The sequence below is a fragment of the Oncorhynchus nerka genome, linkage group LG25 (genome assembly GCF_034236695.1).
Source record: "Oncorhynchus nerka isolate Pitt River linkage group LG25, Oner_Uvic_2.0, whole genome shotgun sequence".
Taxonomy (NCBI): domain Eukaryota; kingdom Metazoa; phylum Chordata; class Actinopteri; order Salmoniformes; family Salmonidae; genus Oncorhynchus; species Oncorhynchus nerka.
The window spans coordinates 56,339,744-56,352,747 of NC_088420.1; the positions used below are offsets into that span (position 1 = coordinate 56,339,744).

Here is a 13,004-nt window from a genome sequence, read left to right on the forward strand (position 1 = left end):
CTCTTGTGTCTGAGCCATTGAATTGAGATTCCACTTTGTCTCTGTACTGACGCTTAGCTTGTTTAATAGCCTTGCGGAGGGAATAGCTGCATTGTTTATATTCGGACATGTTACCAGACACCTTGCCCTGATTAAAGCAGTGGTTCGCGCTTTCAGTTTCACGCGAATGCTGCCATCAATCCACGGTTTCTGGTTTGGGAATGTTTTTATCGTTGCTATGGGAACGACATCTTCGACGCACGTTCTAATGAACTCGCACACCGAATCAGCGTATTCGTCAATATTTCCATCTGACGCAAAACGAAACATGTCCCAGTCCACGTGATGGAAGCAGTCTTGGAGTGTGGAGTCAGCTTGGTCTGACCAGCGTTGGACAGACCTCAGCGTGGGAGCCTCTTGTTTTAGTTTCTGCCTGTAGGCAGGGATCAGCAAAATGGAGTCGTGGTCAGCTTTTCCGAAAGGGGGGCGGGGCAGGGCCTTATATGCGTCGCGGAAGTTAGAGTAACAATGATCCAAGGTTTTACCACCCCTGGTTGCGCAATCGATATGCTGATAAAATTTAGGGAGTCTTGTTTTCAGATTAGCTTTGTTAAAATCCCCAGCTACAATGAATGCAGCCTCCGGATAAATGGTTTCCAGTTTGCAAAGAGTTAAATAAAGTTCGTTCAGAGCCATCGATGTGTCTGCTTGGGGGATATATACGGCTGTGATTATAATCGAAGAGAATTCTCTTGGAAGATAATGCGGTCTACATTTGATTGTGAGGAATTCTAAATCAGGTGAACAGAAGGATTTGAGTTCCTGTATGTTTCCTTCATCACACCATGTCTCGTTAGTCATGAGGCATACGCCCCCGCCACTCTTCTTACCAGAAAGATGTTTGTTTCTGTCGGCGCGATGCGTGGAGAAACCCGTTGGCTGCACCGCATCGGATAGCGTCTTCCCAGTAAGCCATGTTTCCGTGAAGCAGAGAACGTTGCAGTCTCTGATTGCCCTCTGGAATGCTACCCTTGCTCGGATTTCGTCAACCTTGTTGTCAAGAGACTGGACATTGGCAAGAAGAATGCTGGGGAGTGGTGCGCGATGTGCCCTTTTTCGGAGTCTGACCAGAACACCGCCTCGTTTCCCTCTTTTTCGGAGTCGTTTCCTTGGGTCGCTGCATGCGATCCATTCCGTTGTCCTGTTTGTAAGGCAGAACACCGGATCCGCGTCGCGGAAAACATATTCTTGGTCGTACTGATGGTGAGTTGACGCTGATCTTATATTCAGTAGTTCTTCTCGACTGTATGTAATGAAACCTAAGATGACCTGGGGTACTAATGTAAGAAATAACACGTAAAAAAACAAAAAACTGCATAGTTTCCTAGGAACGCGAAGCGAGGCGGCCATCTCAGTCGGCGCCGGAAGTTTTTCCTCATTGTTGAGCTATAAAGACAGGTGTAACAATGTTGGTCCTGTTAATGTCAGAGGTCCCTTTGATGAACAACACTTCATATTCAAGCACCATCTATGACACAGACTCAGAAGAGCCCCGAAAACAGACATGTACCTTACTCATCATTTGTTTGATGGCGCTAAATTAAACAGGTCTCATGAATCTGGTGCGTGCAAGCTGAGCGAGTGCAGGCTTCACCACCAGCCAGGAGCCAGGTCTGTTTTCTGAATGAGTCAGTGTTTACCTGCCTTATCACAACAACAAGCTAGGGAGGGATGAGCACAGAGAAGCGAGACGCACACACACACAGAGAACCATCGTTGCCAAGGAAGCCGACCATGAAATAACCTGGCTGTGATTCTAATGAATGTGATCCCATCTGAATAATGATTATATAACTACATCAAACCGCAGATCACAAGGGCTGAACTGAAGCCCGAACACACATCAAAACACACGTATAATGTCAGCATCTAATGTCGGTGCGCTGACATTATACTGCATACTCACCGGAGTTAACTTTAGAGTTTTGACATGAACCTCAACAGGAAGGCTGGTGGATACATCACCCTACAGCTTAATGTTGAAACTGTAGACAGACAACTACCTTCTTTAGGCTTCTGACAAGGTATAGAAGGGCCTATAGTCCCATATACTTAGTGTTGCCATTTGTTCCGCCATTGTCAAGCCGTACAATATACAGTATACAGGTTCCTGTGGGACCAATGAGGCTGTATATAAATATCAATGTCTATGTATGGGACTAGGCTGAGAGAGGCTGAAATAGCCTACTGTATAAGCGCCATCCTCTATCTAAAACAACTCCTCCCCCCCGATCCACTATTCACTTCAAAACCAATTAAGAGCCATTGAGCAAGGATATTCACTGCGGCTGAATCCCAGGGATAACGGAGTGCCAGTGACACCCCAAGCTTACAAACAACATTACGTAACATGACATAAGTGTTCAGATGGAAGGGAGTGAGAACACCGGGTCTGTCAAAATCCAAATCTAAATACACACCAAGATGTGTTCTCAAAACCAATAGAAAAATGCAGAGTACCACTGATATGCTACTGTAATTCCATTTCAATGAAAGCACCACCTGCCATTACTGTCTGGCATGTCTGTGGCTGTTATCTTCGTGACTCATTATTTCTAAACCCAATTATTGTACATTCCTAGAGGAAAGGTAATGACTACAGCAACATTTGCAGAGATAATGGTGCATAGAGCAATCTAGTTGTATCTTATAGGAGCCTAGATATGATATTTCTCATCATATGTAATGATTTATGTTAATACATTATGGGGGTGGGGGTGTGTGTTCTGACACAAGTACGGACTTTGCTGTGCCTCCATGCGTGTAATGTAAGCAGGTGCTGGAGAGGAGAGCTGTGGCCGCCCAGTGTTTATGCTCTAGGGAGGGTGTCTGAGCGTCTGAACAGAGACTTGCACAGTCATCTCATCTCACCTTCTCCTTTTGGTTGCATGCTTGACACAGCTGGCTCAGGAAAACACCTTCTTGCACTCGCACACACGCACACACGCACACACACACACACACACACACACACACACACACACACACACACACACACACACACACACACACACACACACACACACACACACACACACACACAGGCAACAGCTGGCGGCTTCTCATGTGTGTCGATGGTTATATAAGTGTGAAAATATAAATATGAATCCTCCATAAGCTCAGTAGAATCCCAGTGAATTGAACACCCAGGGTGAAAGCTTAGGCAACTGCATTTACATTGCAGTGGAATTTAGAAGTGGGTTGTGAATGTGCTTGTGTGCCTGTGCCGTGTCACCCATGTGAAAGCATGGTTAAATAAAACACTAACAAAAACACAACCAGGTCATACTCTTCCTTCCTGATGAACAAGTTGTCTGTGAATTGAAAAAACAGCAGCACTCAAAAGATAACATTCATAATAACGAGGCAAGAAGAGACACAGTGTTTCAGTGACACACTTTAATTACACACACACACACACACACACACACTCCAGACCTGAAATCTTTCAAATACTTTGAGCGTTTGCTTGAGCTTGCCTGGAGTGCCAGTTGGGCGGGGTTTGTCGAACTATTCTATTGGTTCCATTGCATCAGGCAAGCTCAATCGAGCACAGTTGAGTGTGCGATAGTTTTTGAACCCAGGTCTGTTGGAAAACGGCACATTGGAGATGGGAATGTGCTCATGATAACCTGTTATTAGTGGCTCTATAACATCTATAACATCTATAACATTGCTCATGCAGATAAATGATGAAAGAATCTAAATGACTCTGAGCAAAAGAAAATCTCAAAATCTTAACAAAAACAGCATGGATTAAAATCTCCTCTAAAGCTAAAATAATACAGAATTGCAAGACTACATTTTTGTTAATTCGGGAGCATTTTCAATCTTAATGCATTTTCAAACTATACCCAACACAAATATAAATACAACATGTAAAGTGTTGGTCCCATGTTTAATGAGCTGAAATAAAAGATCCCAGAAATCTTCTACATGCACAAAAAGCGTATTATCTTTCAGATTTTGTGCACAAATAGTTTTACATCCCTGTTAGTGAGTATTTCTAATTTGCCAAGATAATTCATCCATCTGACAGATGTGGCATATGAAGAAGCTGATTTAAGAGCATGATCATTACACAGGTGCACCTTGTGCTGGGGACAATACAAGTTTATTTGACACACCACAGATTTCTCAAGTTCTGAGGGAGCATGCAATCAGTATGCTGACTGCAGGAATGTCAACTAGAGCTATTGCCAGAGAACTGAATGTTAATTTCTCTACCTTAAGTCGTCTCCAACATTGTTTTAGAGAATTCATTAGTACGTCCTCACAACCGCAAACCACACCAACCCTGGACTTCCACATCCGGGCATCTTCATCTGCGGGATCGTCTGAGACCAGCCACCCGGACAGCTAATGAAACGGTCGGTTTGCAGAAGAATTTCTGCACAAACTGTCTGTTATTTAATTAGGCAAGTCAGTTAAGAACAAATTCTTATATACAATGACAGCCCACCACGGCCAAACCCGGACAATTGTCTGCCGCCCTATGGGACTCCCAATCACGGGCAGATACAGCCCGGATTGAAACTAGGGACTGTGGTGACAACTCTTGCACTGAGATGCAGTGCCTACGACCGCTGTGCCACTCGGGAGGCAGGCATAAGCTAAGGACAACAAGCACAATTGCATTTTAGCAGATGTTATTGCGGGTGTAGCGAAATGCTTGTATAAGCGCCATCCTCTATCTAAACCACTCATACCCCCGATCCACTATTCACTTCAAAACCAATTAAGAGCTAATGAGCAAGGGTATTCACTTCGGCTGAATCCCAGGGATAATTAAGTGCCAGTGACACCCCAAGCGTACAAACAACATTACGTAACATTACATAACTGTTCAGATGGAAGGGAGTGAGAACACCGCATCTGTCAAAATCCAAATCTAAATACACATCAAAATGTGTTCTCAAAACCAATAGAAATATGGCGAGTACCATTGATATGGTACTGTAATTCCGTTTCAATGAAAGCACCACCTGCCATTACTGTCTGGCATGTCTGTGGCTGTTATCTTCGCGAGTCATTACTTCCAAACCCAATTACCGTCCTGGAGGAAAAGTAATGACTACAGCAACTGTAGCAGAGCTGTTGGTGTGTAGAGCAATCTAGTTTGAATGCACAGAGATAACGTGATGAGATACTTTGGCCCATTGTCGTGCCATTCATCCGCCGCCATCATCTCATGTTTCAGCATGACAATGAATGGCACCATGCTACAAGTGTCTGTACTGTAATTCCTGGATCTGTAATTCCTGGAAGCTGAAAATGTCCCAGTCGTCCTGCATACTCACCAGACATGTCATCCATTGAGCATGTTTGGGATGCTCTGGATTGATGTGTATGACAGCGTGTTCCAGCTCCCGCTAATATCCAGCAACTACGCACAGCCGTTTAAGAGGAGTGGGCCAACATTCCACGGGCCACAATTAACAGCCTGATCAACACTATGCAAAGGAGCATGAGGCGCAAATGGTGTGACCATTTGATAATGATAATTGCTAGAGGGCCAATGATAATGACTGGTTATCAGATCCACATACCTACTTTTCTTTTAAAGATATTTAAAGATATTTGTGACCAACAGACGCATTCCCCGTCATGTGAAATCCATAGATTAGGACCTAATTAACTTGTTTCTATTAACTGATTTCCTTATATGAACTGTAACTATTTGACATTGTCGCATGATGCTTTTATATATATTTTTTCAGTGTATAATTACAATTTTAAAATAGTCATACGTGTAGTCAAGTCATTTTTCTAATGATGCATTCTGACACACAGAGGAGTGAACATTTTGAAGCTTATACATCCATATACAATACAGAACCTATTTATCCTGATTAGACCTCGGGGCTTTAAAGCAGCTGTATGTACAAGCTAGCCAGGTCTGTGACTAAAATGTTTCTCAAAATAAAATGATTTCTACAGTATATGTCCACAATTACACCCTGATGCACAGTTGAAGTCGGACGTTTACATACACTTAGTCATTAAAACTAGTTTTTCAACCACTCCACAAATGTCTTGTTAACAAACTATAGTTTTGGCAAGTCGGTTAGGACATCTACTTTGTGCATGACACGAGTCATTTTTCCAACAATGGTTTACAAACAGATTATTTCACTTATAATTCACTGTATCACAATTCCAGTGGGTCAGAAGTGTACATTCACCAAGTTGACTGTGCCTTTTAACAGCTCGAAAAATTCAAGAAAATTATGTCATGGCTTTAGAAGCTTCTGATAGGCTCATTGACATCATTTGAGTGAATGTATTTCAAGGCCAACCTTCAAACTCAGTGCCTCTTTGCTTGACATCATGGGAAAATCAAAAGAAATCAGCCAAGACCTCAGAAAAAAAATTGTAGACCTCCACAAGTCTGATTCATCCTTGGGAGCAATTTCCAAACGCCTGAAGGTACCACGTTCATCTGTACAAACAATAGTACGCAAGAATAAACACCATGGGACCACGCAGCCGTCATACCACTCAGAAAGGAGATGCGTTCTGTCGTCTAGAGATGAACGTACTTTGTAGCGAGAAGTGCAAATCAATCCCAGAACAACAAAACCTGAAAGGCCGCTCAGCAAGGAAGAAGCCACTGCTCCAAAACCGCCATAAGAAAGCCAGACTACGGTTTGCAACTGCACATGGAGACAAAGATCGTACTTTTTTGAGAAATGTCCTCTGGTCTGATGAAACAAAAATATAACTGTTTGGTCATAATGACCATCGTTATGTTTTGAGGAAAATGGGGAAGGCTTGCAAGCCGAAGAACTCCATCCCAACCGTGAAGCACTGGGGTGGCAGCATCATGTTGTGGGGGTGCTTTGCTCAGGAGGGACTGGTGCACTTCACAAAATAGATGGCATCATGAGGTAGGAAAATTATGTGGATATATTGAAGCAACATCTCAAGTCATCAGTCAGGAAGTTTGGTCGCAAATGGACCATGACCCCAAGCATACTTCCAAAGTTGTGGCAAAATGGCTTAAGGACAACAAAGTCAAGGTTTAGGAGTGGCCATCACAAAACCCTGACCTCAATCCTAGAGAAAATGTGTGGGGAGACTGTCAACGTTTGTTTGCATTACATTCTTGTTGTTTACAATGTTCGTTTTACGTGCATGTTGAAATTGAGTTATTGATTGGTGGTAGATTGGGTTCAAGTAAAAAAGTGAAACCAATTTCAATCAAAAAAACATCCCAGTTATTTTTGTATGAAAATAGAAATAATTACAGCGTGAGGATATACTGGCTGTCGTAGCCTTATAGGGGTGCGTGCTTCAGTGTATAGTTGAGTCCAGTTTTAGGCGAAGGTGGTGTTATGTTGTTTGGTGGTCAAGCATCAGCCCAGACCCACCTACAGCTCGCAGTTGAAGATGGGCATACCATCATACATGCCATGTTTGAGCTTAGCTCAGGTTTCCAGCTTTTGGACGGGGCTCTTTTCCCTGGTGAGTATCCTGGCAGGTTTCTGCAGCTTCTCCAGTTTCCTGTCCAGGTAGTGGAGGCCCTTGGCCTGCAGCATTTCAGTTTCTCACCACGGCTCTCGTCCAGGGTGATGGGGTTGAAGCGCAAGCACGAGTCGGGAGAAAGGAGGGCGTCCAGCATGACGTGGATCTCTGGGAGGGAGCGAAGGAGTGAGGCGAACTATAATCAAGTTATTGGTGCATCTAGTTAAGTATTAGTTATTGTAAGTGGAAAAATTAGCCGTGGGAGAGGACGGCATTGTGAACCACTGGAGACATAGAAGGGGAGGGGAAGGGGGAGGGGGGTGAGATTGAGGGCACATGTATGTATGTAGATGTGCATTTACAGGCACAAACACAGACATGGACGCACATTCAAACACACCACATTGGACATTGGTTGACATACAGTAATAAATATTCAACCCCACATAACAAATAAACCTAATTGTCACAACATGCGTAAACAGTCTGAAGTCAAAAGAGCTTGAGAGAGTCAAGAGATCAAGCTAGTCAAACCCATTCTGTCAGCAACATTGACAGGATCGCGTGATTTCAGATGTGCTAACATTTAGCGGCGAGGATCTGTGAGCTCTGACAGTGTCAGAAGCAGGGTTATTCAGGGTGCAGACGTCTGAGCGAGTGTTGTATCTCAATGGTGTGTGTGTGTGTGTGTGTGTGTGTGTGTGTGTGTGTGTGTGTGTGTGTGTGTGTGTGTGTGTGTGTGTGTGTGTGTGTGTGTGTGTGTGTGTGTGTGTGTGTGTACATGCGCGTGTGTGTGTTAGGGGAGGGTTGTTTCTCAGAGTATATTCAGTCATGGATGTGTTAAAATGGCGTGTCTGTAGCGGTAGGACCAGCAAGACACACACACACACACATAGGTAATAATAGGCTAGATGTGCCTGAAGGAGCTGGTCCAATAAGTAACAGCAGCTGTTCGTGTCAATGTTCCCAGAGAAATGTGAGAGAGGTTGAGGTGAATCTTAGTTCAGGAGCTAAGACATGGGTTCCATTATAGCTACAACACGATTCTCAAACTACACGTCTGGGGGGCTGTTATTATCACTATATCTAACGGTCGCATCAGTTCTCACTACTTTTCTCACTAAGATATGAACAGATTAAGTGAGTGGTTGCAGTTTTATACAAGCCTGACGGAGGGCCACAGCCCAGTAAATACTGTTGTTTGTGTCACCAGCTGTTTGTGTCACCTTTAAGTTCCCACAGAGGAGTGAATGAGGTGAGTCTTAGATCAGGAGCTGAAACATGTTCCCATTATAGTATGTAATAAATGCATGATTGAGTTTGACTCTGTTCAACACACTTTTAAGACAACATACATGTATCTGGATGCTGTGTATTCAGGGTTCAACCAATGGGAAAGAGTGATACCTAGTAAGTTGTACAACTGAATGGCTTCAAACGAAATGTGTCTTCTCCAGAAAGGTGCAGGGGGCTGCCTTAATCAACATCCACAGCGCCAGGGAACCAGTGAGTTAAGTGCCTTGCTCAGGGGTCGAACAACAGATTCTTAAGGTGTCAGCTCAGGGATTCAAACCAGCAACCTTTTAGTTACTTGTCTACCTGCCTAGCGGTTAGCTGCTCGGTACGATATAGTTATGACCACAAGCTCGCTAAGATGACGGAAGAGGGAGTGTTTTTAGTGTTGAATTTTCTAGGTGACCTCATTCCAATACACACTCCCCCCTAGCGATACGTGATCAATTCCAGCATGCACATTATGGCGTGCTCCTACTGCACTGCAAACGACATGTATTGTTTAACATTTACATTTTAGATTAGGTCTGCTGTGCCGCTGCTGTGCTGCTGCTGCTGCTCTCTGCAGGGTGCTCCTGCAGTTCGGATCCATCTCTTCTCCCCTCCTCCCGTCCCTCTCTAATCAGACAGGTTATTTATACCCACCAGATGAACATGCTTAAAACCCAGATTTCCTATTTTCCTTCTCAAAAACTCTGCTTCCACCACAGCTGCGACCTCCTCGTCCGCTTCTCAGCGTGTCCCGGGGTGTAGCGTTCGGTCTGGGTTGATGTGCGCGCAGACAAGAAAGGTTTTGAGTGTTTGTCTTTCCGTGTCGTGCAGCCGGTTGGTTTACAGCGACTGCCAAGTAGATCCGAAGACATCCGGGGGCTGTGTGTGTGCACGTTTCACTCTAATCACCGACTTCATTCCATCCCGGAGCAAATGTGGTGAGAATTAAAGTGATCATTAGACCATAGTTACACTGGGGGTGTATTGCTGAGGTGATGTCGAAATGTCAGTATTCCACGTCCATCCATGTCTGAGGACGTCGGGAGATGACGTGGGAAACGGCCACTAGGGGCAACAGTGAGCGTTTTTGTGGGTTTGCGGTTTTGCTATGGCGTTGTGGACGGGGATGGCGGATGGGCATAAGCATCTGGTTGGAAAGGTTGCATGTTTGTTTTAAGCTTATCCTTAACCCTTGCCTCATCTATTCTGAGTTAATGCCTGACCTGAAGAATTCGTAGTTAATGGCTAAACGTAACCCCTAACCTTACAATGCCGAGTTAATGCCTAAACTTAACCTTAAACACCTTGAAATGTGTCATTTGGAACAACTTTGAAATTGGACGTTTGAGAAACAGTCTAATTCTGACATGATGTGTCCAAACATAGGCTGCTCTCAGAAATCTAACGTGCTTTTTAGTTCAGGACTAGGCTTAATCTGTGTCTAGGAAACTGGACCAAAAAGTACAACGGCCCAGACAGATGTCAAGTTACCCTCTGTGTCTGTGACAGAGCTGATGACATTGGGGAGCATGGTCTTGAGGCTGGTGTAGGTGTAGGTGGTGTTGTTCTTGCCGGCCGTCTCCACGCGACCCGTACCCAGGGATACCACACACTGCACAGACGTGTTGGGCCATAGGCACTTACATTCATGGATAGCTAACACTGTGGGGTTGTTGATGAGGAGGAAGAAACAAGGTGAGGGTCATTTATGAACATTTGAACATCTTGGCCATGTTCTGTTATAATCTCCACCCGGCACAGCCAGAAGAGGACTGGCCACCCCTCATAGCCTGGTTCCTCTCTAGGTTTCCTCCTAGGTTTTGGCCTTTCTAGGGAGTTTTTCCTAGCCGCCGTGCTTCTACACCTGCATTGCTTGCTGTTTGGGGTTTTAGGCTGGGTTTCTGTACAGCACTTTGAGATATCAGCTGATATAAGAAGGGCTGTATAAATACATTTGATTTGAGGGAAGAGAGAGTGAGAGAGCGAGAGAACATCAAATTCAACATTTTATTTATTTATTTCACCTTTATTTAACCAGGTAGGCAAGTTGAGAACAAGTTCTCATTTACAATTGCGACCTGGCCAAGATAAAGCAAAGCAGTTCGACAGATACAACGACACAGAGTTACACATGGAGTAAAACAAACATACAGTCAATAATACAGTATAAACAAGTCTATATACAACGTGAGCAAATGAGGTGAGAGGGAGGTAAAGGCAAAAAAAGGCCATGGTGGCAAAGTAAATACAATATAGCAAGTAAAACACTGGAATGGTAGTTTTGCAATGGAAGAATGTGCAAAGTAGAAATAAAAATAATGGGGTGCAAAGGAGCAAAATAAATAAATAAAATACAGTTGGGGAAGAGGTAGTTGATTGGGCTAAATGATAGGTGGGCTATGTACAGGTGCAGTAATCTGTGAGCTGCTCTGACAGTTGGTGCTTAAAGCTAGTGAGGGAGATAAGTGTTTCCAGTTTCAGAGATCTTTGTAGTTCGTTCCAGTCATTGGCAGCAGAGAACTGGAAGGAGAGGTGGCCAAAGAAAGAATTGGTTTTGGGGGTGACTAGAGAGATATACCTGCTGGAGCGTGTGCTACAGGTGGGAGATGCTATGGTGACCAGCGAGCTGAGATAAGGGGGGACTTTACCTAGCAGGGTCTTGTAGATGACATGGAGCCAGTGGGTTTGGCGACGAGTATGAAGCGAGGGCCAGCCAACGAGAGCGTACAGGTCGCAATGGTGGGTAGTATATGGGGCTTTGGTGACAAAACGTATTGCACTGTGATAGACTTCATCCAATTTGTTGAGTAGGGTATTGGAGGCTATTTTGTAAATGACATCGCCAAAGTCGAGGATTGGTAGGATGGTCAGTTTTACAAGGGTATGTTTGGCAGCATGAGTGAAGGATGCTTTGTTGCGAAATAGGAAGCCAATTCTAGATTTAACTTTGGATTGGAGATGTTTGATATGGGTCTGGAAGGAGAGTTTACAGTCTAACCAGACACCTAAGTATTTGTAGTTGTCCACGTATTCTAAGTCAGAGCCGTCCAGAGTAGTGATGTTGGACAGGCGGGTAGGTGCAGGTAGCGATCGGTTGAAGAGCATGCATTTAGTTTTACTTGTATTTAAGAGCAATTGGAGGCCACGGAAGGAGAGTTGTATGGCATTGAAGCTTGCCTGGAGGGTTGTTAACACAGTGTCCAAAGAAGGGCCGGAAGTATACAGAATGGTGTTCGCTGCGTAGAGGTGGATCAGAGACTCACCAGCAGCAAGAGCGACCTCATTGATGTATACAGAGAAGAGAGTCGGTCCAAGAATTGAACCCTGTGGCACCCCCATAGAGACTGCCAGAGGTCCGGACAGCAGACCCTCCGATTTGACACACTGAACTCTATCAGAGAAGTAGTTGGTGAACCAGGCGAGGCAATCATTTGAGAAACCAAGGCTGTCGAGTCTGCCGATGAGGATGTGGTGGTTGACAGAGTCGAAAGCCTTGGCCAGGTCAATGAATACGGCTGCACAGTAATGTTTCTTATCGATGGCGGTTAAGATATCGTTTAGGACCTTGAGCGTGGCTGAGGTGCACCCATGACCAGCTCTGAAACCAGATTGCATAGCAGAGAAGGTATGGTGAGATTCGAAATGGTCGGTAATCTGTTTGTTGACTTGGCTTTCGAAGACCTTAGAAAGGCATGGTAGGATAGATATAGGTCTGTAGCAGTTTGGGTCAAGAGTGTCCCCCTTTGAAGAGGGGGATGACCGCAGCTGCTTTCCAATCTTTGGGAATCTCAGACGACACGAAAGAGAGGTTGAACAGGCTAGTAATAGGGGTGGCAACAATTTCGGCAGATAATTTTAGAAAGAAAGGGTCCAGATTGTCTAGCCCGGCTGATTTGTAGGGGTCCAGATTTTTCAGCTCTTTCAGAACTTCAGCTGAATGGATTTGGGAGAAGGAGAAATGGGGAAGGCTTGGGCGAGTTGCTGTTGGGGGTGCAGTGCTGTTGACCGGGGTAGGAGTAGCCAGGTGGAAAGCATGGCCAGCCGTAGAAAAATGCTTATTGAAATTCTCAATTATGGTGGATTTATCAGTGGTGACAGTGTTTCCTATCTTCAGTGCAGTGGGCAGCTGGGAGGAGGTGTTCTTATTCTCCATGGACTTTACAATATCCCAGAACTTTTTTGAGTTAGTGTTGCAGGAAGCAAATTTCTGCTTG

The 13,004-nt window shown here is 44.5% G+C and overlaps 1 pseudogene; it reads right to left on the bottom strand.

Annotated features, from left to right (window-relative positions):
* Positions 1 to 7,412: 7,412 nt before the first annotated feature.
* The window catches only part of LOC135564586 (calcium-independent phospholipase A2-gamma-like), a 58,394-nt pseudogene continuing 52,802 nt past the window's right edge, over positions 7,413 to 13,004 (bottom strand).